The sequence below is a fragment of the Panthera leo genome, chromosome A2 (genome assembly GCF_018350215.1).
Source record: "Panthera leo isolate Ple1 chromosome A2, P.leo_Ple1_pat1.1, whole genome shotgun sequence".
NCBI classification, from domain to species: Eukaryota; Metazoa; Chordata; class Mammalia; order Carnivora; family Felidae; genus Panthera; species Panthera leo.
The window spans coordinates 28,249,158-28,274,293 of record NC_056680.1 but is presented as its reverse complement, the minus strand read 5'-3'; the positions used below and the strand labels follow the sequence as shown (position 1 = coordinate 28,274,293).

The following is a 25,136-nucleotide window of genomic DNA, read 5'->3' as shown; positions in this document are numbered from 1 at the left end:
GTCTTTGGAGAGTTTGGCCCGGGGTGCTATAATGCTGGTCATCATTCTGACATGTGATATCAGAGCAGGGGTCTGAGTGAGCCTGGAGCCCTGGAATTCTAGAGTCTAAAGCTTTTCTCTTAGTTAATGTTGCTAAAAATTACCTTAGAAAAGGCAGTTGGATAGGAAAGTTCTCAAGAGTGTCTAAATTTGATGATGTAAATCCCTGTAAATGTAGAGTAACTGTGCTTAGGGCCCAGGAGAATATGACAATGAGAGGAAGAAATAAAAGAGATCCAACTTAAGGGAGAGAAAGGAAAGTGAAAACATCTTATGAAGAATAATCGGAAGCAGAGTTCCATAAGAAAGCGGAATGGTAAATAGACTAATGCCAAGGGGAGCCGAAGACAATGATATCTGGATTAGATCATTTAGGAGCTGCCTAGAGGCCACAGCCATAGGCACTTTATAAATTCATGATGATGGTGATGATGGTGTACAGCAATATTCAGGAAGTGCAAACGAGGGAAAAGATGAAAAGAAAGTGGCTGAGTTGCATTACATCATAAATCCAGGAGAAAAATATTCTCTCTTCATATGTCAAGGATAAAATTGTGCCTCGAGTCCTCTATTTCATTTGGCATACCTTATTCCCATAAAGGAGCACCCTGGAGGAAGTTCATACGAGGACAAAAATGAGTATATCACAAAAATGTCCACTAGTAGGAAAATCCATTTGACTTTCCTTCTTGCTGGGGTTTTACTATAGGCAGAAACTTGAAGGAGGAAAAGAAGGAACGGGGGCGGGGGGGGGGGAGGATAAGGAAGGAAAAAAGAATTACAATTTCTAGATTTTTGTGGCATCCCATTGCTATTAAGTTCCAGTAAAGGGGACCCATGTATACATACATTATGTAAGGTATGAATAAATGAATTTTATGGGGCTTTCAAGGAATGCCTTTTTGGAATTTCTTTTTTGGAAAAGAAATGGACCCTCCTGGTTTGATAGCCTTATAGTTTGGGCCAATGTGCCATGTTTTGGCTTTGGAAAGAGCAGGCCCATTCAGGAGCCAGTCTGTTTAGATGTGACCCAAGCATAAAGATGTGCTTTCTGTGGGCACTGGATTCACCTTATATCCACTCAAAACTCAGCACCAGGGTAAACTCGCTTCTATTCAATGCCTAAAGTATGCAGGTGATGGCTGTTCCTCATGGTGCCCCAGCTAGATGGACATGCCAGCTTGAAAAGAACAGAAACAGTTATCATGATCTTCTCTACAAGATTTCAAAGAGCAGTGTGTTGATGGGTCCAATGAAACGAGACTTAGATTAAAATCCAGCATATCTACCGAATATCTGCCCTGTGCCAGTATCTGTATCTGGTGCCTTCATATATATTACATTATTTAAATTTTTTTAACATTTATTCATTTTTGAGAGACAGAGAGAGAGAGAAAGACAGAGCGTGAGTGGGGGAGGGCAGAGAGAGAGGGAAACACAGAATCTGAAGCAGACTCCAGGCTCTGAGCTGTCAGCACACAGCCTGATGCAGGGCTGGAACTCACAGCAAGATCATGACATGAGCTGAAGTCGGGTGCTTAACCGACTGAGCCACCCAGGTGCCCCAGTATATATATTATGATATTTAATCTTAACAATGCAAATATATCTATTAACATATTAAAGTTATAAAAATTTCATGTTACAACAGTGGAATAAATCCTGCTGGAGGGTTTACAAGTTTATACTTCACCACTTATCTGGTAAGGACTCATTGGGGGAGATTTGGTAGTTTCTTAAAGACTGGGTGGTTTGAGTACCCAGATATCTGTAGGTCAGCTTTTCCTTTGCTTCCTTCTAGCTCAGTTGTTTGTTCTCAGATATGTACCATCGGTCTTGAATAAACAAAGCAACAGAATTCATACCCTACAGGTTTTAAAATGATCTTCGGTGTTAAGTTTGACTATATGCAACATTTGCGTTAGGCCCTAGCTATAGAACTCAAGTGTCCCTGAAGATACGATTTTACTGTATTGGTGTATAGGCTGCTTAGATCCTTGAGAATGCCTTGGAGTTTTTATTTACTATATATGTAATATATGTTCCTGAATCCTCCATTCTATCTCATTCTTTTATGCATACCCTCGCTATATGGTACATCTTTATTGGTGACAGGTTTAATTTACAAATATATAACATATTGGTCTGAGGGTGATAAACTTTTAATTTAGTTAAAGTTCTTCTTTTTATTTTATGTACTTCTTTAAGAATGTAATTACCATGTTATGCTGTATTGATTTTTAATAATATAACTCAACTAAAAAAAGACATAAAAAGCCCCCACATTCCAGTGGAGGTTATGCCCATATTTTGCTGGGTGATCTTTAGAGCAAAGCACTAAAGCCATTAAGTGCTTATCACCTGCCTCAAAATCTTCTGCGAGATGCTTATCATATAAGTTACAAGGCTGTTCCTTAATTTTCTTCTTATATGCTTGTTTCAGATACATTGCCAATAGTTTAAAACTGCATTACAAAGTAGCAACTGTTGCCTAGCGCTGTGTCTTTTTTGGTATTTGACACTAACAGATCGATACTTTTATTTTCAGTATGTTGCCATATAAATTTATTAATTACTCAAGTAGTTTCTGAGGTTGTCCCAAACTTTGACCTGTGAATTAACTAATGGAATTTCATTTAAAGCAATGTGAGGGCTCTTGAAAATTTCTGGGATGATTCAGTTTGTTTCTGGTCTGTGTTTATGGCATTTAAAGGAAACCAAAGTTCAGATGTAAATGAATAAACATCAGCATTGGATGATATTTGTGTCACGTACATAAGTGCTGGGGCCACATGTGGTTCAGTCTTAAGATAGCAAATTATCGAAAAATATTTCTAAATTTTACTTATGTCTCTTTAAGAACTTTGAAAATTATTTTATTCATTGCACAGCTATTTTTTTTTAAACCAGCTCCTGGTTTCATTAATCTGTCTTATTGTTTTGTTTTGTTTTTGTTTTGTTTTTAGTTTCTATATCATTTGTTTCTGCTCTGTTCTTTATTATTTCCTTTCTTCTGCTGGCTTTCGATTTCATGTGTTCTTTTTCTAGTTTCTTTAAGTGTAAGGTTGGGTCATTTGAGATTTTTCTTGCTTCTTGAGGTAGACCTTTATTGCAATATACTTCCATCTTAGGACTGTTTTTGCTGCATCCCAAAGGTTTTGGACCATTGTGTTATCATTTTCACTTGTTTCCATGTGTGTTTTTAACTTCTTCTTTGATTTCCTGGTTGACCCATTCATTGTTTGGTAGCATGTTGTTTAACCTCCGTGTATTTGTGGTCTTTCCAAGTTTTTTCTTGTGGTTGACTTCAAGTTTCATAGCATTGTGGTCAGAAAATAAGTATGGTATGATCTCAGTCTTATTGTACTTGTTGAGGCCTGATTTGTGACCTAGTGTGTGATCTGTTCTGGAGAATGTACCATATGCACTTGGAAAGAATGTGTATTCTGCTGATTTAGGATGGAATGTTCTGAATATACCTGTTCAGTCTACCTGGTCCGGTGTGTCACTCAAAGCCATTGTTTCCTTGTTGATTTTCTGCTTAGATTATCTGTCCACTGATGTAAGTGAGGTGTTAAAGTCTCCTACTATTATTGTATTATTATCACTTCGTTCCTTTATGTTTGTTATTAATGGTTTTATATATTTGGGCACTTCTGTGTTGAGGGCATAAATATTTACAATTGTTAGAGCTTCTTGGTGGGTTGTCCTCTTTATTATGATACAGTGCCCTTCTTCATCTCTTGTAACAGTCTTTGTTTTAAAACCTACTTTGTCTGGGGGTGCTTGGGCGGCTCAGTTGGTTAAGCATCTGACTTTGGCTCAGGTCATGATCTCATGGTCTGTGAGTTCAATCCCCACATCGGGTTCTGTGATGGCAGCTCAGAGCCTGGAGCCTGCTTCAGACTCTGTCTCTCTTTCTCTCTCTCTCTCTCTCTCTCCCCCAGTCTTTCTCTCTCTCTCTCTGCCCCTCCCTGACTCATGCTCTGTCTCTGTCTCTCTCAAAGATAAATAAACATTTAAAAAATTAAAAAAAAATCTAGTTTGTCTGATGTAAATATGGCTACTCTGGCTTTCTTTTGACAACCATTTGCATGATAAATGTTACCATTCCCTGAGTTTCAATTTACAGGTGTCTTAAGGTCTGAAATGAGTTTCTTGTAGGCAACATATAAGTGGGTCTTGTTTTTGTTTTGTTTTGTTTTGTTTTTTTATCCATTCTGACACATTATATCTCTTGATTGGAGCATTTAGTCCATTTATATTCAGAGTAATTATTGATAGATATGTATTTAGTGCCATTTTATTTCTTGTTTGGTCATTGTTTCTAGGGATTTTCTCTGTTACTATCTTATCTTTGTCACTTTTGGTCTTTCCTTTCCATTCAAAGGGTCTCTTTTAATATTTCTGGCAAGACTGGTTTAGTGGTCACAAACTCCTTTAGTTTTTGTTTGTCTGGGAAACTATCTCTCTTTCGATTCTGAATGACAGCCTTGCTGGATAGAGCATTCTTGGCTGCAGATTTTTCCCGTTCAGCATGTTGAATATATCATGCCACTCCTTCCTCACTTGCCAACTTTCTTCTGAGAGATATGTAGCTACACTTTTGGGTTTTCTCTTGCAAGTCAAAGACTTCTTTTGTCTCCTTACTTTTAGCATTTTTACTTTATCACTATATTTTGCAAGCTTAATTACAATATGCCTTGGTGTTGGCCTACTTTTGTTGATTTTGATGGGAGTTCTCCATGCCTCCTGGATTTGGATGTCCTGATAATGGAATTTTTCAGTTATTATTTCTTCAAATGAATTTTCTCTCTCTTCTTCTTCTGGGATTCCTCTACCACCAATGTTGTTATTTTTGTTGGAGTCACTGAGTTCCCTGCACATGGCAATGATTCTTAAAATCCCCTTCCATTCTTCTCTTTCTAGTGATCTTTCACTTTATACTACTCAGGGGCCAGTACTTTCTTTTTTTTGTCCCTTCACTTTCATAGCTATACTATATCTATTAAGGCTGCAGACTTAGGCTTTTTTTTCCCTCTCATTTTCATCCCAATCTTCCAGTTCTGTTTTTGTTATCAATCACATAATTCTGCATCACAAAAATTAATAGTTCTCCTAGAAAAGGAGTGAAGGGAAAGGCCAAGCAAAATAAATTTCTTTTCTGGGGGAATGGAAGGTTTGGAACACTAACATTGTAACTAAATTTGTCTTCAGTGTGCTTAAAAAAATTGATTAAATACAATGCATATTAAATTCATTGTTAATACCAAGCTGAGAATAAAGAATTATTAATTCCTTTGAAAATAAACTCCATGTTCAGAGTGAATTTAATAAACAGGAGGAGTAGAAGCCAAGAAGAATGGAATTCATTAATTTCGGACAGATGTAGAGTAGAATATCAGAGAAAATCCAGCAGATCACAAAATTGTAATATAGTTAGTGAACAAATATGCACCCTCAGGGAAAAATGATCAGGGGGTCACTGAGGACATTGAATAATAAGGCAATTCTGTAGCACTAATGAAGACCAAGCGGAATTCAGAAATAAATTAAGAGAAATGGCACGACTTCCTTTCCTCCATATGCATCCTGGAAAGACATTTTCTAGCTCTTGCACTCAGTTTGTAAGATTCAGGAAAACTTCAGCTATCTTTGGAAGATAGTCACAGGTATGATTGATCACTTTTGAAAAGAAATAGCTGAGGTGTGATTTTTACGAGAGAGGATGGCACCTAAGAGCTATCCCTCTGTCTTCATTTGCAGCTTTAAGAAAGAACTGATTGAGGGGCACCTGGGTGGCATAGTCAGTTAAATGCCTGACTTCGGCTCAGGTCATGATCTCATGGTTTGTGGGTTCGAGTCCCATGTTAGGCTCTGTGCTGACAGCTCAGAGCCTGGAGCCTGCTTTAGATTCTGTGTCCCCTCTCTCTCTGCCCGACCCACCCCTGCTCATGCTCTCTCTCTCTGTGTCTCTCAAAAATAAACAAATACTAAAAATATTAAGAATGAAAAGAAGTAACTGATTGATAGAATAGGCATATTTGGTTAGTCATTGGGAAAAAAAATTGCCACATGACTTTAAATGGCAGAAAACATTTATTTAAATAGACAATACATTGAATCACATTCTGAGGAAGTCTTAGGAAATAACTTTTATTTTTGGGCTCTTGCTGTGAAGGCAGGAATAAGAATTCTCTGGGTTGATATATGTAAGTTTTTTTCCTGCTCCAGAGTCAATGATTTTATGAAGTGCCTTAAAAAATCTATTCCCCAAGATTGCACAGAACACATTCATTCCTCTTTGTGGATACATGTGATTTATTTCTTGTTTCTGGAACTTACTACTTATACTTCAACTAAGTTCATAAATATTTCAAATCAATTACCTAATCAATAGGGAAATTTTTTCCTATTATGTTTGGCTACTTTAACATTTAGCCAAATCAGAATGGTAAATAAGATTCTACCAAATGTTATAGCCTAGCTTTGTGTGTGTATGTGTTTTTTAAGTATTTGCTAGTGTACATTTTTTGTTAAAGAGAGTTAAGTTTCTTCAACACAGCATCCTAAATTGCAATTGTTCTTGCCTTATTTTGAAATAAGCAGCACATCTTTTAAATGTGTATCCAAGTTTTATTTATTTATTTTACCACTATCTCTCTCTCTTGATAACTAGAGAAATGTATAGATACTTACCTTAACCCCAGTGTGTTAGGATTGAGGTAGACTATAAACTTAACTTTATGTCCTAGAAATCTGCTATAGTGGTGTACTCTAAATTAGAACCCTCATAATGTTACCTTCCTTGGATGAGAAGAAAAGGATGAATACTGTGTCTCTCTTGCTTTTCATGGCATGGTTATGTTTTTCGTTAACACAGAGAAAAGGAAGTTCATTATTGGTTTCCCTTCATTTCATTTCAGACAAGTGTAGGATTTTTACTAAGCTTGCAAGAAATTATATACAGACCATTTGGGGAAGTAGTGCTATAAATAGTTAAGGTTTCTAGTTATCCATAGTTACCCAGTTATCTAGCTATTAGTTGGCCTTTTGAATTTCAGTTTGGGGAGTGAATGTTCAAAGGGTTCAATACCCAGTAGGACAAGAACTCGTAGACTGAAGGGACTTTCTTCTGGTTGCTTTAGAGGGCAAAGTATTTCCCAGACTTGCAGACTTATTTTGGTTGGGAACACAGAAATGATAATTTTATCTCTGGGTGGCATTTATAAGGAACTATTTATAATGGTAGAAATCTCCCTGTGGATTGTTTTTATTTAATATTCTTCTATTGGATAGATTTGTACCTTGATACTATTTTAAAATAATGAAATGGTTGCTTCATTTTCCTTCAATGAGGCAAAAAAAATCCACCTTATAAGGCTTTCTTCCCTGTGGCTGTGGCATCACCTGAATACCTCAAAGCCATGGTTTTAGTTCAGCCCCCAAGTCAGAGAGAATTCTCTCTGGCTCCCCTTTTTAGCTGGAGTTTCCCAGTCCTAGCTTACTATCACACTGCCTGGGGAGCTTTTTAACTCCATTCCTACTAGTGTTTGTTTGTTTGTTTGTTTAAAATATGAAATTTATTGTCAAATTGGTTTCCATACAACACCCAGTGCTCATTCCAACAGGTGCCCTCCTCAATACCCATCACCCACCCTCTCCTCCCTCCCACCCCCCCATCAACCCTCCGTTTGTGTTTTATATCATATTTCCTTCCTCCCTGACTCTCTGGGAGCAGAGCCAATACTCAGCCTGGCTTTGGAATGCTTGACCACTGGGCACTCAAATGAAAATCTCTGGTGCCTCTAAGATAGTATTCTGCCCCATAGACTTCTCTAGTCTGGAGAGCAGAGTAGTGGGGAACTTAAGTTCTTAGTAGCACCCCTGACAATTTAAAGAGGTGCGTCAATGGGGAAACAGGTCTTCCCAGCTGGAATGGACAACTGGGTTATAGCGATGTTCTTCTGCTCTTACACTACCAGACTGCATGGAAAATCATTCAGATGACTTAAGCTAATGACTTCTCTAGATATTTAATACATGTTAATTTGAGTTTTCATTCTTTCAGGTTGTGTGGACGCTCATTTTTTTAAACGCCTGTCTCCTTTGCCTGGCAAGGTAAAAAAGACACATAAAAACTCATTTGATGTCTCTAGATTTTTTAATAGGTTTAAGCAACTTTCTTATTTGCCATTTGAATATGAAAGACTTCAAATATCAAAAATTTCATATATACCTTGAAAAGAAGCTTATGTGTGTCATTGACTGCCTAGTTGATAAAATGACTTTGGTTATGGAGAATACTCACAGTGTATGAATGAAAACTCCTGATTTGGGTGTTATATGGGCCAAGCTAGAAGAGAAGTCACATTCTGAATTATTTTTTTCTCTGGTGGGAGATCAATACTGTCTAGACATGGTCTCATTATGACTTTGCATTGACTAGGGCAGACTCGGTCAACAGTGGGGCTGAGATTCCTATAATCCAAGCTGCTGGTGGGAAATTTGTGTTGCCCCTTATTACAGAGACCTTCAGATTCACTGGTGTCAACTCTGTGTATCCCAGCATCATCCCGCTCAACTGTAGGGTTATCCTAGAGGATAGCATATGCCAACTCCTGACTTTTTAGAAAGACTCTGAATCCTTGAAGTCTTGGGAGCTGCTCTCTAGGATTTCCTAGCATGCTTGGTGACAGTTGCATAGGGCATGAGAGGAACCTTGGAGCTTTTGAATTCTCTGTGGTTTCTAAAACTTTTAAAACCAGAGATAGTAATACCACTCATATGTAAAGGCCTTGGTCCACTTCTGCAAGCCCAGCTATATTCCCTGTCATACAGATGCCTCCACATTAATTTCTGCAAATAATATCTTCATGTATGGAAATGTCACCAGTTTTATATTCAGATTAACTCTCATTTATGAGAAATTTTCATCTATTTGAATATATTTTTAAATTGGGAAGTTTATGACTCCTCTCTTAGGATCAGAACTTAAAAATCATGTCTTTTCTCTGTTAGATATTCAGACTCCTGGCCGTGCTGCTCTGCATGGAATCTTAAATCCTTCATTTGTGGTTATTTGTTGGCATTTTGCAAGAGAGTGAAGCAATGTCTGAGCCAGTAGAGGCCAGAGGTGGCCCAGCCTGACTGGGTTTTCAACAGTGCAATAAATGTTATTTGTCTAGCATCTTTACTTTTAAACTTTGGGAAGGATTATCATAGACGTTGAGAAATAATGCTGATTATACAAAGGATTGCTCATGATAAAAGATCTCTTTCTGGAAATTTAAGTGTTCTAGTAGATTAGCATTATTGATCATTCTCTTTCCACATAGTCTACAGATGATCTTAGAATCCTGAAACTATTATTCTTCCTTGTCTAGTGTAATTATCAGAACAAGGAATAATCTAATTAAAAGACAACAAGGATGTGTTCTAATTGTTCTAATAAATTATGTTAATACTCAGTGCATTTAGTAACTTTTCAACAGGAATTTATTTAATGGGTTGACAGCTTGTCCTTTACCGCCACAATCTTAACTTTCATTTCTTCTAAACAAGACCAGTTACAGTAGGATAGTTAACTGTCCAAAAATCTGTTGGGTCATTAGGAGAATCTAAGGTTCCATGTAGTATGTATGGATGAAAAAATGGGTTTGGAGTTTCCTAGATAAAATAATGACCCAACACAGAAGAGGGTAGAGTAATGACCAGTAGAGTTTAAAGTAAAAATCTGCAACTGACAGTTTCAATGAAGACAGTGGGCTGGCTTTTCATTTGTTTTTTTAATTATCAAATGTAGTGCTGCATGATAATATGATACTAACTCATATAATTGTGCTTGCTTAATTTTAGGCACTTTATACAAATCTATTAGACACCATATTGTTTATTACATATATGAAATAGTGCCTTCATTAAAGTAATGTCATGACGAGGCAACAATTCAGGACATCACTTCTGATAGCCCATATATTTTCTACAGAAGATGCCAGTCTCCCTGCTTATTTGAACATAATTCAGATATAGTTTGTTGTGTAACTGGATGAGAAAGGCTTCAAGGCAGTGTGGAAAAAGATGTCAAGAAGGACCTGGGGAGAAATAAAACACTGTGTAGAGAATGGAGGGAAGCATACAGATAAGTTCTAAATAAATACCGGCTCTCAAAATATTTGAGAAAAGCAGATTCCCAGGTTGATTAGTGTTATTCTCCCTTGACATAATAATCTTTTAAATTTAATTAACATGCCTTCAGATAGGAAGGTATTTTAGTTCTTATCAAGACTAGAAAGTGTTTTCAGAAGGGACATTTTCTCACAAGGTAGTAATTTTGTGGGAATAATTTTCCACTTTTGGAAGCCTGATCCATTCAAATTGTCAAGTTCACCAAAGGGTATGGGACTGGAACATATACAGATCCCAGTTTATACTCATACAGTTAACTTACTTTAGAACAGTAGCCACAGAGAGAAAACAAAACAACACACACACCATAAAAGAAATGGGAATTAAAAGAAAATTATCTTCGGTGGCAAAGGAATGCAAGCAAATGTCTTCACATTCTGATGTGCATGAGCTAAACAGGTTGACGATGTTTGGTTCCTTGCTCCCTGTCTGTTACTGTTCCAGTTCACTTCTTCATTTTCAATGGGAAACTTTCATATGCTCTTTTTCTGTTCTAAAAAGGTGACATTTCTTTCAAGTCCATCAGGCTTGCAGATTTCTTTCCTTTAAAAGGAGATTGAATGCTATGGAGCTCCTAATGCAACTGAAGACCCCTCACCACCAGCTCTGAATTAGATCAACTACCCAGTGTGTCTTACCTTCCTTGTTTCCAAGGCATGGCCAATGTCTGCCTTTGAGAAGCGGCATGGATGTGGCACTCATTTCTTTTCTCTTCTTCTTTTTTGTTTAACTTTGACAATTTTTTTTTATTGTGCAAAAATATAAATAACACAAAATTTTCCATTGTAAGCGTTTTTAATATACAATTCGGTAGCAATAAATATGACTTTTAAAAATGATTTGGACTGAATAGGAAATAACACTGTGCCCAAATAGGCACTCATGTTGCACATGGAGGTTTTTATTTCTTTTTATTTTTTATTAACAAAATTTTTTTAATTTTTATTTTTTGAGAGAAGAGAGAGAGAGAATGCAAGTAAGGGAGGGGCAGAGAAAGAGAGAGAGGGAGACACAGAATCCAAAGCAGACTCCAGGCTCTGAGCTGTCAGCACAGAGCCCGACATGGAGCCCTAACCCCAGGAACTGAGAGATCGTAACCTGAGCCGAAGTCAGGTGCTCAACCGACTGAGCCACATAGGCACCCCATGCATAGAGGTTTTTAAATTTTATTCTGCTTTTTATTTCTATACGCTTGCTGAAATTAATTTTTACTGAAAATGTGATACTAGTTATAATCAGTGATACCCATCTATATGAAACCCAAACAGACTTCCATCTAGATTCTAGAACATAATGTAGATGCTCATAGTGGGTGGGAGAGGGGTATGTTGCGGGGAAAGGGGTCAACATGATAAATGGTTGTGAGGGATAGGGATATTTCTCTCTGAAGGTCCTGTGGACATTTCTGGAGCTCAGAGCATAATTTTGACATGGTGTACCCAAACCTGATATTTCTTTTTCAGCCGTTAGAAATTTTTATTTAGTAAATAATGCAAAATACATTTGACAAAAACTGACAAAATCTGGAGAATTCAAAGCTACAGGAAAGCTGAAACACCTCACTTAACATGCTGCCATCTAGCCATTGACTCCTGCCATGCTCCTTCCCTCACCCATTGCAGAGACCCTGAAATCATTCCACAGGAAGGATGGAGTGTGTTTACAATAGACTGCGAGAGGCAGGGACTCAGCTGAGTCTTCTAATTTTATTGGCTGTTAACACTTCCTTCCTACCAGTACAGAAACTAAGTTTTGATATATAGGAGAATAAAGATAATGAGTCATTGAAAAGCTACATTTAAAAGTGTGTCCTACTAGCTGTCATTGTTTGAATATTATATTCACCAGTTTCATCTATTTTGCAGTTCTTTGGGGGTACCTGGGATGAAGTTTAAACTCCTTAGGAGAGGATGAAGGCCTCCTGCACCCCCTTACCTGTGTTTCCATCTTCTCCCCTTATGCCTAGAAATGTTCTGTACTTCAGTCTGGTATTACTTCATATCATGTCCCAAACATGCCATGTTCTCTTCTCTTAGGGCTTTTGCACATGCTTCCCCCTCTCCTTGGAAACTCCTTTAACTATTGAACCTTTAGAATTCAGCTCACAGATCTCTGAGAAGCTTCTGCCGATTCTCCCAAGCAGTACAGCTCACTCTCTGTGCGTCAGCACCGTGACGATTACATACTTGGATTTTTGTACTTAAACACGTAATTATTATTACATGGCTATTCCTCCTGCCAGAATCAGAGTTCCTTATAGCCTCGTGATGGTTCAACTCAACAGGATCCAGTTTATTATGTATATATATTTTTAGCTTTTTCTACATGTCTTATTTTGTTTTAATGTTTATTTATTTTTGAGAGAGAGAGCGCAAGCAGGGGAAGGGCAGAGAGAGAGAGGGAGACAGAGGATCCAAAGCAGGCTCTGTGCTGACAGCAGCCAGCCCTATGTGGAGCTTGAACTCATGAACTGTGAGATCATGACTTGAGCAAAAGTCAGACGCTCAACTGACTGAGCCACCTAGGCACCCCTCTACCTGTCTTATTTCTGAATTTCTGCTAAGACTTAGGAACTTAAGGCTTTCAAGTACTGAATGAAAATGATAGTCAACCCAGAGTTAACTCAGAATGCTATAACCAGTGAAAACATCCTTTAGGAATGAAAGGGAAGCCAAGATTTTTTTTTCAGATGAAGGAAAACCAAGAGAATTTGTGACCAACAGAGCTACTCTAAAAGAATGGCTAACAGAAGGAAAATGATTTTTTAAAAAATGTATCCTTGGAACACAGGAAGGAAGAAAAAACACAGTAAGCAAAAATATTGATAAATACATTAGGCTTACCTTTTATTCTTGAAATTTCTAAATTATATTTAAAGATTGAAGCAAAAATTATAGTAGTTTCTGATGTGGATGCAAATGATTGAAATATTTAATAAGAGAATTATAAATGGGGAGCGTAAAGGGACATAAAAGGAGGCCAGGTTTCTATATTTTATTTAGATTGATAAAATTCCACCAGTTATTTTATATTTATAAGTTATGAATATATAATACATAGAGCAAAAAAGTTCTACAAGGAGATGTATTCAAAAACACTTTAGGTATATCAAAATAGAATTCAAAAAAAAAAAAAAAAACAATTCGAATAACCTACCAGAAGGCAGGAAAACAAAAACAGAAACACAAAAACCAGAGAGGAAACAGCAAACAAACAAAAATAAAATGCTAGGCTAGGACATAAAATATCAATAATTATATTAAAGTTAAGTGGTCTGAATACTCCACTTGTAGCAGACTGGCAGAGTTGTTTAAAAAAACACGACCCAACTATATACTGTCTATAAGAAACTCCCTTCAAATATAACCATAGAGGCAGATTAGAAGTAAAAGGAAGGAAGAGATATACCTGTAATACATGTATTAATTAAAAGAAAGCGGGAGCAGCTGTTTCTTCAAAGAAATTAATAAAATTGGCAAACAACTAGGAAGACTGACATAGAAAAAAGGGACAGAAGACTTATAATACCAGTCTCAGAAATGAAACACAATAGACCCTGCACCTATCAAAAGGATAGTAAAGGAATGTTATGAACAATTCTACACACATAAATTTGACAACTTAGAAAAAAATAAATCCCTTTCTCAATCTCACAGTTTACCTAGTATGAAATAGTTTGAATAGTCTTTTAACTATTAAGGAAATTGAAGTAATTTTAACTGCCCCCCCCCCCCCCAAATATATCTCAGGTCCAGATGATTTTGCTGGAGAATTCTACCAAACATTTAAAGACGAATTAGCATCAATTCTACAAAGACTCTTCTAGGAAATAGAAGAGGGTATAGTTTATTTTATGAAGCTACCATTATCTAGATACCAAAGTCAGGCAGAAACAATATAAAAAAGAAAACTATAGATCAATAACCCTTACATTTATAAACCCCCAAATTCTTAACAACATATTAGCAAATAGAATTCATTAAAAAAGTATACATGATAACCATGGGCTCTATTTCAGGGATACAAGGCTGGTTTGACATTAAAAAGCTAATCAATTTAATTAACCACACAAAAGAGGAAAAAAAAATCACATGATTTTATCTTGATGCAGAAAAAGGATTTGACAAAATTCAATACTGACATATAATAAAAACTCTCAGAAAAATAGGAACAGAGGGAGACTTCCTCAACTTGATAAAGAACATCTTTTTAAATTGCCCACAGCTAACATTATACTTAATGATGAAAGACTGAATGCTTTTCCCCAAGTCAGGAGGTAAGGCAAGGATGTCTATTTTTGCCAGTCCTTTTCAACAAAGTGCAGGGATTTCTAGTCAATGCAGGAAGGCAATAAAGGAAATAAAAGGCACACAGACAGAAAAGAAGAAAGAAAACCTGCTACTGCTGATGACATGATTTTCTACTTGGAAAATTCTAAATGATCTAAAAAAATAAAAATAAAACCTCTTAAAACTAATATGTGAGTTCAACAGGTTGTAGAATATAAGATACATTTTAAGTATCAGTTGTATTTATGTATACTAGCAATGAACATGTAGACACTATAATTAAGAATACAACTGAGGGGGCTGCCTGGCTGGCTCAGTCACAGGAGCATGCGACTCTTGACTTGAAGTCATGAGTTCAAGCCCCACATTAGGTGCAGGCATTACTTAAAATAAAAATTTTTTTAAAAAAGAATACAATTTATAGTAAGTAACAATTATTAAATTCTTAGGTATAAATATAATAAAACATTTACAGAACTTACATACTGAAAATGACCTAATACAAAAGAAAGAAATCAAAGAAAATTGAAATACGTGGAGAAACATACAGTGTTCATGATTTGGAAGTCCCAGCATAGTAAGGATACCAGTTCTCCCCATATTGATAGACAGGTTTGATGCAGTTCCTACCAAAATCACATCATGATTTTTTTTAAATGTAGACAAGATTATTCTAAAATTTATATGGAGACAAAGGAACAATATTGGAGAAGAAGAATAGCATGGGAGGAATAGTCTACCCAATTTCAAAGCCTATAGGACAGCTGTTATGTGGCTATTCATGGAGTGCTATGCACATACATCAATAGATCAGGGTAGGGAACCCCAAAAATATATCTAAATGAATGTGCCCAACTGATTTTTGACAAATGTGCAATTTCCCTCAATGGAGAAGAGAGAACCTTTTCAATAAATGACCCTAGAGCAGTTGGCAAAAAATGGGCCTAAAATGAAATCTCATACCTTATATAAAAATTAACTCAAAATGTATCATGGACTAAATATAGAAAAAAAATCCCATAAAACTGTAACACAGAAGAAAATGTAAGAGAAAATCTTTGGGATCTAGGGCTAGGCAAAGAGCTGTTAGACTTGACACAAAACACAATACACGAAAGGGAAACAAATGACATATTGGACTTCATTAGAATTAATACTTTTTCTCTGTTAAAGACACTGTTAAGAGAATGAAAAGACAAGTTACAGACTGGGAAAAAATATTTGAAAACCACATTTCTGACAAAGCACTAGTGTCCAGAATACTCAGAGACCTTTCAAACTTAACAGTATAAAAACAAACTATCCAATGAAAAAATGAGCAAAAGCCCTAGGCATTTCACTGAAGAGGTTATACAGACAGCAACTAAGCACATTAAAAGATGTTCAACGTTATTAGCCATCTGGGAAATGCCCATTAGAACCATAATGATATATCGCCATATACTTATTCAGCATCCTCACCAGCACTTGGTGTTACCATTATTTTTTTATTTTAGCCATTCTGATAAGTGTATCGTGCTAATGATAACACCAAGTGCTGGTGAGGATGCAGAGAAACTGGATTACTCATGTATTGCTGGTGGGAAATAGAACGGAAAATGGTTTGGCAGTTTTTTACAAAACCAAACATACACTTCCCATACTCTTGGGCACTTATCCCAAGGAGATGAAAATTTATGTTCACACAAAAACCTGTACACAAATGTTCATGACAGCTTTATTTGTAATAGCCCAAAACTGGAAACATCCCAGACATCCTTTATTGGGTAGAGCTGAGGACAGGGGTTTGATGGTGAAAACAGGGGTATGCCACGAAAGTCCCCATAATGGGGCTCTCACTCTTTCCAACTTAGATCCTGGATTCATAGGCAGCCAGGTTTATAAAACTGAGGCAGGGGATTGGAAGACACTTTTCTGGGGAATTTGACCTGCCCAAGGAAGCAGACCTAGAAATACCAATGACCAGGGCATGCTTCAAGTCAATCACGCCAGGCCTGTGTCATTCAATATGGTCGCCACTAGCAACATGTGACTCCTGGGCATTGAAATGTGGTTAGTCTGATTTGAGATGGGCTGTAAATGTAAACCACACTCAGAATTTTGAATACTTCATATTAAAAAATGTAAAGTATCTTGTTAATTTTTATTACATGTTGAAATAATATTTTTACATATTGGGTTAAATAAAATCTATTATTAAAATAATTTAAAAATGAATAAGGGACTGAATTTTTCTCAGATCGAAAGCAGGAAAAACTTGTATGGAACCGCAGTGTTTTTATTAGGAAACCTAAAGCAACATGGTATTAAAACGAAGGAAGCAATCAGCTAGGAGACTAAGAAAAAAGAAAGTCCTAGTCATACATATATGATCTATGCAATTTATTTCTCTCTAGCTAGTTCCTGCTGAAGTTGCTGAAGCCAGAAGTAGGCAGGCCTTCTGGACACACATATGGATTGTTTTGTGCTCCTGAGTTTATCTGAAAGTCTGGATGAGACTGATAGACTTTAGGAAATAACCAAGGTCCTTCATGTTACAGATCCATGGAGTGTGTCCAATGTACGTGGTTCGTTGAGTGAGTCAGTCTATTTGGATTGGAACCCTAGATATGCAATTTAATAAGTCTGTGATTTAAGCCAAGAGACTTTCTTTGCCTCTGTTTCCTCATCTGTGGAATGGGACTAAAAATAAATAATAGTATTTTTAAAGTCATTGTAAAGATTGCATGATTTAATGTGTGAAAAATGCTTAGTGCCTGACACATAGCAGGCATTGTGTAAAGGCTATCTTTATTATTGCTGTGGACTAGTGGCTCTCGTATCATCTCTAATCCTTAAGCTGGTCTGTAAGGGAGTAGTGTTATCTGAGAATCAAGGCCATGAAGTCACTTCAAAGCCTGAGCTTTTTCTATTCTCCATCCTAACTTGACTCAGAATAATAGCACCTCAGAAGCCTTTTAGATAATTCTAAGAGGTTATTGAACCTGTCCAGCCCAGTGGATGGTTGAGGGCTGGACTCTGGGGTTGGGGAATCTTGTGTTTGAATCCTGACTCCACCACTCAGAGCAGTCAGGTGGCGCTGGACAAGCCACTCAACCCCCTTCTCCAGCCAGGCCTCGGGTGAGTTTCTCCCTCATGGGTTGTTACCAGGATTACATTGGATAATGCGTGGAAAGCCCTTGGCATACTAAGTGCAGTGTAATTGTTAATTTTTAATGATGCGGTTTTTATTACAAATAGGATCTAACTCTCAGAGCTAGTTAAGTGGTAGAACTACAACTGAAAGTCTGGAAGGCCTTTTTCTTCAGTGCTCTCTCTTCTCTACTTTGCTATCTAATTGGTTAGTTTTCATTCATCCTTTTAGAGTCTACATTTATAAAGTCAGAGTTGTTAGTGAGGATTTTATAAGAACACTTTCCAAGAGTTTTTTTGAACTGCCAGATCCAGAGATTTACGATGTAGCTTGGTGCTGAAGTAATTGGCTCTCTTAGTCTTGCATTCTAAGAAGTTCTTCCAGTGTAAGGTTGAGAACCACCAGAGGAACTCTCACATTTTGGTAATTGCTTTAAGGAATAACTTACCTCTTAAAAACATATGTTACTCAGCTGCAACTCCTTCCTTCCCTCACCGCGCCGTTTTGAAAAATCTCATTATACATCTTCACAATCTCGTTTTCTGAGTTTCCCCTTTGAACTATTTCCTCAAGCACCATCCCTTAATATTCTCTTCTTTTCAGTTTATCAACTAGTTGGGGCAGGGATGTACTGGTGAGCACTGAAGTGTTTCTTTGGAATACAGAAATGATTTAATCTTAGGAGGATGCAGAAATGATTTAATTTTCCACCTGTCAACGAATAGAAGCATTATGAAACTGGTATTTGCCAGGTACTTGAAGCAAACTGTATATGATTTACTGCTGTTACATCATGTCAACAGCCAGTTCGTGGTTGGAGATGAATTCAGAAAGCCTCATTAATATGTTGAGCTAATGACAAGGATGGAATGTTGTAATATCTCCTTAAATGTAATTTTGCGTGTGTGTGTGTGTGTGTGTGTGTGTGAGAGAGAGAGAGAGAGAATCGGAACGATTTGGCCATGATCAAGGCAGAAGTCTACAGTACTCTAATCGCTAATAGGTGTCTTCTAAACTTCTTTTAAATTTGTACCCTTCTTCCTGGTGGTTAACCACATAGATTATTACTACAGTTTCATTTCCCCAATTTGGAGTTTTGATATAAAAAGACCACCAGATCTTTTCCAAAATAACTGAGAAAACATCAGGAAATAGAATTGCAAATATATTATAATTTTGTCATAAAGAAACTAAACATTTTTCCCCATTATTTAGACATAAGTGAGAACCGTGACATTTCTCTTGTTTTGGCTAGCATGCAAGTAAGAAAGAGAAACATTCTGTTATGAGGACCTCATTCTCTTAAATATATCACTAAGGATATCTTCAAGTTCTCTTACCAGTTTCTTCTTGTGGTCTCAACAGTTGTTCTTAGCGATAATCATGCTAAACGTTTTAGCTACTTATTGAGCTCTCCTCTCAAACTGGAGATAAGGGAGAAATAAGTGAATATCACTCCTCCCACCCTCCAAACTGAATCCAAGTTGATCTAGGAAAGGTTTGTATTCTTCATTTATCCATTCAGCAATGAGATGGTATTTTATGCAGGATCTATTTTAGGTACCATGAAAATTTCAAAAGGTGCTTTGGACAGTTCCCAGACCTCAGGAAACTTGCCCTTATGTTCCTCGTTTACTTTCCTTTCCTTTTCCCCTTTGACCAACTCCCCCTAAAATTTGAAACTGTCTACTAAACTGAAGGTAGTGTGCAAGCAATTGAACAGTTAACTGTAAAACATAAATGTCACCATCTTTACTACTAAGTGAAGTTGGTAGGTCCTTGGAACAAACTAAATTTGTTGTAAGTTTCCTGGCCCCTAAGGCAGAAAAAAGGGAACTATTTGCTATATGTAACATACCTTGTCTGACCAGACAAAGCATTACAGTTTTTCCACATGGAATCTCTTTGGGATTAAAGCTAAAGGTAGAATTCTTGGTTGCAAATGCTGATTTGAGTGCATTTGTTAAACAAAGGAATACGTACTGGGAGGTGAGGCAGAGAACATGGACCATATCTGCTTTGCTTACTCTTGTATCCCAGGGCTCAGCACAGGGCCTGGCTCATGAGGGGTATTTGATACATAGTTGTCTATTAAATTGAACTATTCAATGCAGAGTTTTGCATTAACTTTTTTATTTTTATTTTTTTTAAGAGAGAGAGAGAGAGAGAGAGAATGCTAGTGGGGGAAAGGAGCAGAGAGATAGAGAGAGAGAGAGAGAGAGAGAGAGAGAGAGAGAATCTTAAGCAGGCTCTACACTCAGCCTAACTCAGGGGCGGGGCAGAGCCCAACTCTGGGCTCAATCACATGACCTGACCTGAAATCAAGAGTCAGACACTCAAGCAACTGAACCACCCAGGTGCCCCTGCACCAGGTGCCCCTGCACCAACTTTTTTTTTTAACATTTATTTATTTATTTTTTTTTAAAAATTTTTTTTTTTTTAACGTTTATTTATTTTTGAGACAGAGAGAGACAGAGCATGAACGGGGGAGGGTCAGAGAGAGGGAGACACAGAATCTGAAACAGGCTCCAGGCTCTGAGCTGTCAGCACAGAGCCCGATGCAGGGCTCGAACTCACGGACCACGAGATCATGACCTGAGCCGAAGTTGGCTGCTTAACCGACTGAGCCACCCAGGCGCCCCAGCAACTTTTAACAATGAAGATGCACTATGTACTCTGTCTTTGAATGTTGTGTTCTCTCTCCCTAGAATGCCATCATTCCAGACCTTACTTACCTCCTTCTCATTCTGCAAGTCTCACAGTTAAGTCAACCCCTTTTGCTTTAGCAACTCTTAGAATGATCTACTCCTCTCCTTTAGAGCTGTTGGCTCAACTGGAAAAGATAGGCTTCCTGGTGGTCTTTGGCTTGTGTGCAGCTCCCCTCACAGCCTCCAGGAGTCATAGGTACGGCTTGATTTTGATCACGTTGGTACCCCAGACCCTAGCATAGTGCTTAACACTTATTAGATACTCAGTAAATTCTTTAAGTGAATATAAGTTAAAAATTCCTTGTGCTTCTAATGAACTTTGAATGAAAATGAGGATAATGTATGAAAATGTAGATCAGTTTAATGTAAGAATAATGATGACAATGATGATGAGTAAAATACAAGTAATGATAACTACTCTACTGAATTCTAACCATGCCCAGGTCCTTTACGTAAATTGTCCCCCTCATAACTCTATGAGGAAGGCAAAATTATTATCCCCATTCTTACCATTGTGGAGAATGAGCGTGAAGGCTGAGAACTTGGATAGAGTCATGCACTTATTTGATTGGTAAAGCCCAGGATTCAAACACTCTTACCCACTATGCAAAATCGTCTCCCTGTACTATTTTGCTAAAGCTCCCTCAGGTTAATGACCTGGAAGCACAAAGCGATGGTGTCCTCATGTGTCTTGAATAATGTGTGGTAAGTTACTTTGTGACAACCCAAAGTAGCAATCCGCACCCCCCCCCACCCCATTTCATTGTGAGGTTTCAGCTGTGTTTCTAGAAGGGAACAGACACTGTAGAACCAGAGGCTGTATGATTCTTTCTTTTGTTCTCACAGGATTGGTGTAGGATGTTTGTTTTACCCACCCTCTGTGGTGTGCAGCCCCCTTGCTGAATGCCCTTTGCTGCGGTTCCATTTGGAAGGGGTTATCACATATTTCATTTGTTGGTTTGAAAACCCAATGTTTATTGCAGTGCAGCGTGGCCACGTTATTATAAGTCGTTAGACAAATTAAATGATTCAGTGTAGTAGCTCTGAAAAGTCTAATTTCCATGTGCGGAATCATGTTTATCATCACCCAAATTCAAAGGCAGAAAAATAGCACATTTACATTGGTAACTTATTCATAACTTTCCCTTTCTACCTTGTTTGTTTGTTTTAAATTCCAACCCCGCCTGTAGGATGACACACAAAAAAGGATACTATTTAAATATTAGGACCTCGATGGGGTGAAGCTATTGAGGTAAGTGCGGCACTGTATTAGTGCTGTCTGCCTCCTCGGTCCGTTCGGTACAGATGTGGGGATTGCCAGCTTTTCCTTTAAGTGTTTGGCTAACTGCTTCTTTAAGGCCTTAAGGTCTCTCAAGTAAGTGTACATATAAGGCATTTTAAAATACACAGTATTGACCCACGAGGAAGTACCATTTCCTTTGGGGCTTTCACGATTACTGAACTGTTCTGCAAGCTTTCTCTCTCCACGGATTCTCCCACTAGGAAGAGAAGCAACATTCTAGCTTCTTTAAAGAATGACCTCCTTGTCTTAAGGAGGATCTTTTGGTTAATAGCAGCAAAAACTGTCTTAAAGCTAACTCTAACTCTTTTTTTCAAGCTCGAATTCCATTCTGGAGGGGGAAAAATCTGAACATAGAACATAGAAGGTTAATGGCAGACTTGCTTCACAGAGAAATATGAAAAGCAAAACTGCTAAGTCTGCTGAGAACTAATCAAGTATATTGTTCCCTTGATTCTAGAAAATTACAACGAGCCTTTGAGAAAGGGTGAAAAGATGTCCATGGCGTGCTCTCAGTTTACTTTGTAAATGCATGTTTCCTTCTTCCCTGTGGTTCCAGAGGTGCTGGTCTGTGCTGAAGATAATGGCTACTGATGGTCTGTTGCTGTTCCCCTGGCAGAGCTCTGTGTCTTTGCAAATGACAGATGGTTCCCTCTGCTGGCTGAACTTAAAGTCAGCCCTCCAAGCTGAGCCAACCTGGGAGGAATCACCATCAGTCTCACTGATTATTAAAACATAGTTTTGAGTTTTATCCGTAAACAATCAGCCATCTGTGACCGGTTTAAGTGCACTTTAGAACTGGTGACAGGGTTCCTTCCTTTCTTCCTTTTTCTCTCCTTCCTTCCCTCTTCTGTCTCTTTCTTTGTGTCTCCTTCTCTCTCTCTCCCTCCCTCCTCTCCCTTTCTTTATTTTGAGAAAAATTTAAAAATACAGCCAACCACAAAATGTAGTGTAATAAACCTCTATAATCCCGCTATCAGAAAAGGAGCATCCATTTCTGTTTAGTCATTATTGATACTGTTTGTTTGTTTAAGGAAATCATTGAAGAAATTAAATTCCCTCTTAACTAGCATATTCTGTTTTTCCTCCCACTTTCTCTGGTGCAAAATTCCCTACTACAGATTTGGGATGTGTTTAACCAGTTTGTTGTTTTTATACACATATACATGTATCCATCACCAAAACGTACTATTGTGTTTGCATGTTTAAAATTTTCCTTCTCGTTGGTTTTTGTTCACATGACATCATTTATAAAACTTATCTGCATTGATGCTTATAACCAGTTGATTTCTTTTAACAGCTGCATAATACTCCATCTTATAAATTTTATTTACCTATGTCCATTTCAGGGCAGATTTTCGGTCATTTCCAAGTTTCGCTATACTTAAAAAAAAAAAAAAAAAAAAAAAAGGAAAACCACTGCAGTAATCTTTTTAGTATATATCTCGTTGTGCATATGTTTCTTGAGCCCAGTATACCTGGCAAGAAGATTCACTATGCCATCGGATATGTGTAGTATCGCTTTTGATAAATGTGATAAAATTGCTCACTAGAATGATATACCAACTCATGGTTCTGCCAGAAGTAAGCTAGAACAATGAAGTATTTTTTCCTGTATTTTGGACAACACTGAATTTTGTCAATCTTTTTCATGTTTGCTGCTTTGATAGAATACAAATAGAATCCTACCTATTATTTTATTTTGTATTTTCTTCTAGTGAGCCTGAGCTGCTTTTTTAAATATTCATTGTCCATTGAGATTTCTTCTTTCAACTACTAGTTTTTTTCTATTTGCTTATTCATTTTTTCTTGATTTTAGGAGCTCCTTATATATTCTGATGATTTATTCTGTCTGTTATATATATTGCCAATATCTTCATCTGGTCTGGCACTTGAGAAGACCATCTCTCCAGGTGGTTGGTACAGTTAAATTGTTATGGCTTCTAATTTAATTCTAAGAATTATCAAAAAGTCAGGCATCTCTCTCTACTTCTAGTCCATTGCAGATCCTTTTGGATCTACTTTCAAAATATGCAATAGAGGATGATCACTTCTCCCTATCTCCCTTTCTCCCTGACCAGCATCTTTATCCACCAGGATTGCTGTGGGACCCCACCCCCCATCCACGAGTGGTATCTCTTTAGTTTATTCTCAAAGAGCCTGAGAGATCTTACTGAACTGAAGTGACATCTTATTCCATCTGTGCTCAGAATTGCCCATTGGCTTTCCACCTTGCTGTGAGTAAAAGTCCAAGTCCTTGTGATGGCCCAGAAAGTCTGGTACCATCCAGCTCCCTGCCAAGGCTCTGACCTTGTCTCCTACCACTCTCCCCTCACTGCTCCAGCCATATTGGCTTTCGTGCTGTTCTTCTAGAATACTAAGCATTCTCCTGCCTTGGACCTCTGCGTTTTCTGCTCCCAGTGCCTAGAACTTTCCTTACCCAGAAGCATCTTCCCGCTGACCTCAATCAGGTCTTTGCCAGAATGTTACCATCTCTGTGAGCTCTTTCCTGATTTCTTTGCCTAAAAATGCAAAAATGTCCCCGTACTCACTGTATTAATTTCCTGGGGTTGCCATGACAAAATACCACAAACTGAGCCACTTAAGATAACAGAAATCTATTGTCTCACCATTTTGGAGGCTACAAGTCTGAAACTGAAGTATCATGAGGGCCATCCTTCCTCTGAAACCAGCAAGGGAATCCTTCTTTGCTCCTTCTTGGCTTCTGGAACATGGCTAGCTATGCTTAGCATTGCCTGGCTTGTAGCTGCATCACTCCCCACCCTGCTCTTGTCATCACACGGTGTCCTCCCTGTGTGGTATCTATCTTCACATGGTCATCCTCTTCTGGGGACACTAGTCTTACTGGAGGAGGGTGTGTCCTCCTCCAGTATGACCTCATCTTAACTAATTATATCTGCTATGACCCTATTTCCAAATCAGATCACACTCTTAGGTATTAGGGGTTAGAACTTCAACATATCTTTTTGGGGGACGTAGGCCATAATATAACCATAAGACTCATCATCTGCTTTCCACTTTGTGTTTCTCAGGAACACAAAGCACTATTTAACCAACCGTGTAGTTTACATTTTTGTTTTGTGTGTCATCTGTCTCCCACCAGAATGTAGGCATCATGAAGGCAGGATTTGGGGTTATTATGTTCACTGCTATGGAGAACAGTGCCTGACATCTTAGTAGGACTCAACAAATGTTTATTGAATGAATGGTTATTTGTGTTTAATTATTGCATCAAGCAAAGCATGTGGCATGATATGGACCATAACCGTTAGATAAAGAAAGGAAAATAATTAAATAAAATCTTAGGAAATGTATAAGTGTTTGTAATTGTGATACTTTTATTTCAAAGAAGGTCATGTGAAGGAATACCACGGGTAGAGGTCATAGCAGAGAGGGGCCAGCCAGCTGGAGGATCAGTATATTGTCATTGAGTGATTTATGGGCAATGGGGTCTCTCT

The 25,136-nt window shown here is 37.7% G+C and overlaps 1 protein-coding gene across 5 annotated transcripts in view; it reads left to right on the top strand.

Annotated features, from left to right (window-relative positions):
- The window catches only part of FHIT (fragile histidine triad diadenosine triphosphatase), a 1,408,202-nt gene that overhangs the window by 356,802 nt on the left and 1,026,264 nt on the right, over positions 1 to 25,136 (top strand). For 4 of the 5 annotated variants that reach the window (XM_042929865.1, XM_042929861.1, XM_042929863.1 and 1 more), the window contains one exon: positions 8,111 to 8,160. The exons of the other annotated variant lie outside the window; for it this stretch is intronic. The gene's annotated coding sequence lies outside the window, so the exon portion shown is untranslated. The remainder of the gene's footprint in view (positions 1 to 8,110; positions 8,161 to 25,136) is intronic. 5 annotated transcript variants of the gene reach the window in all.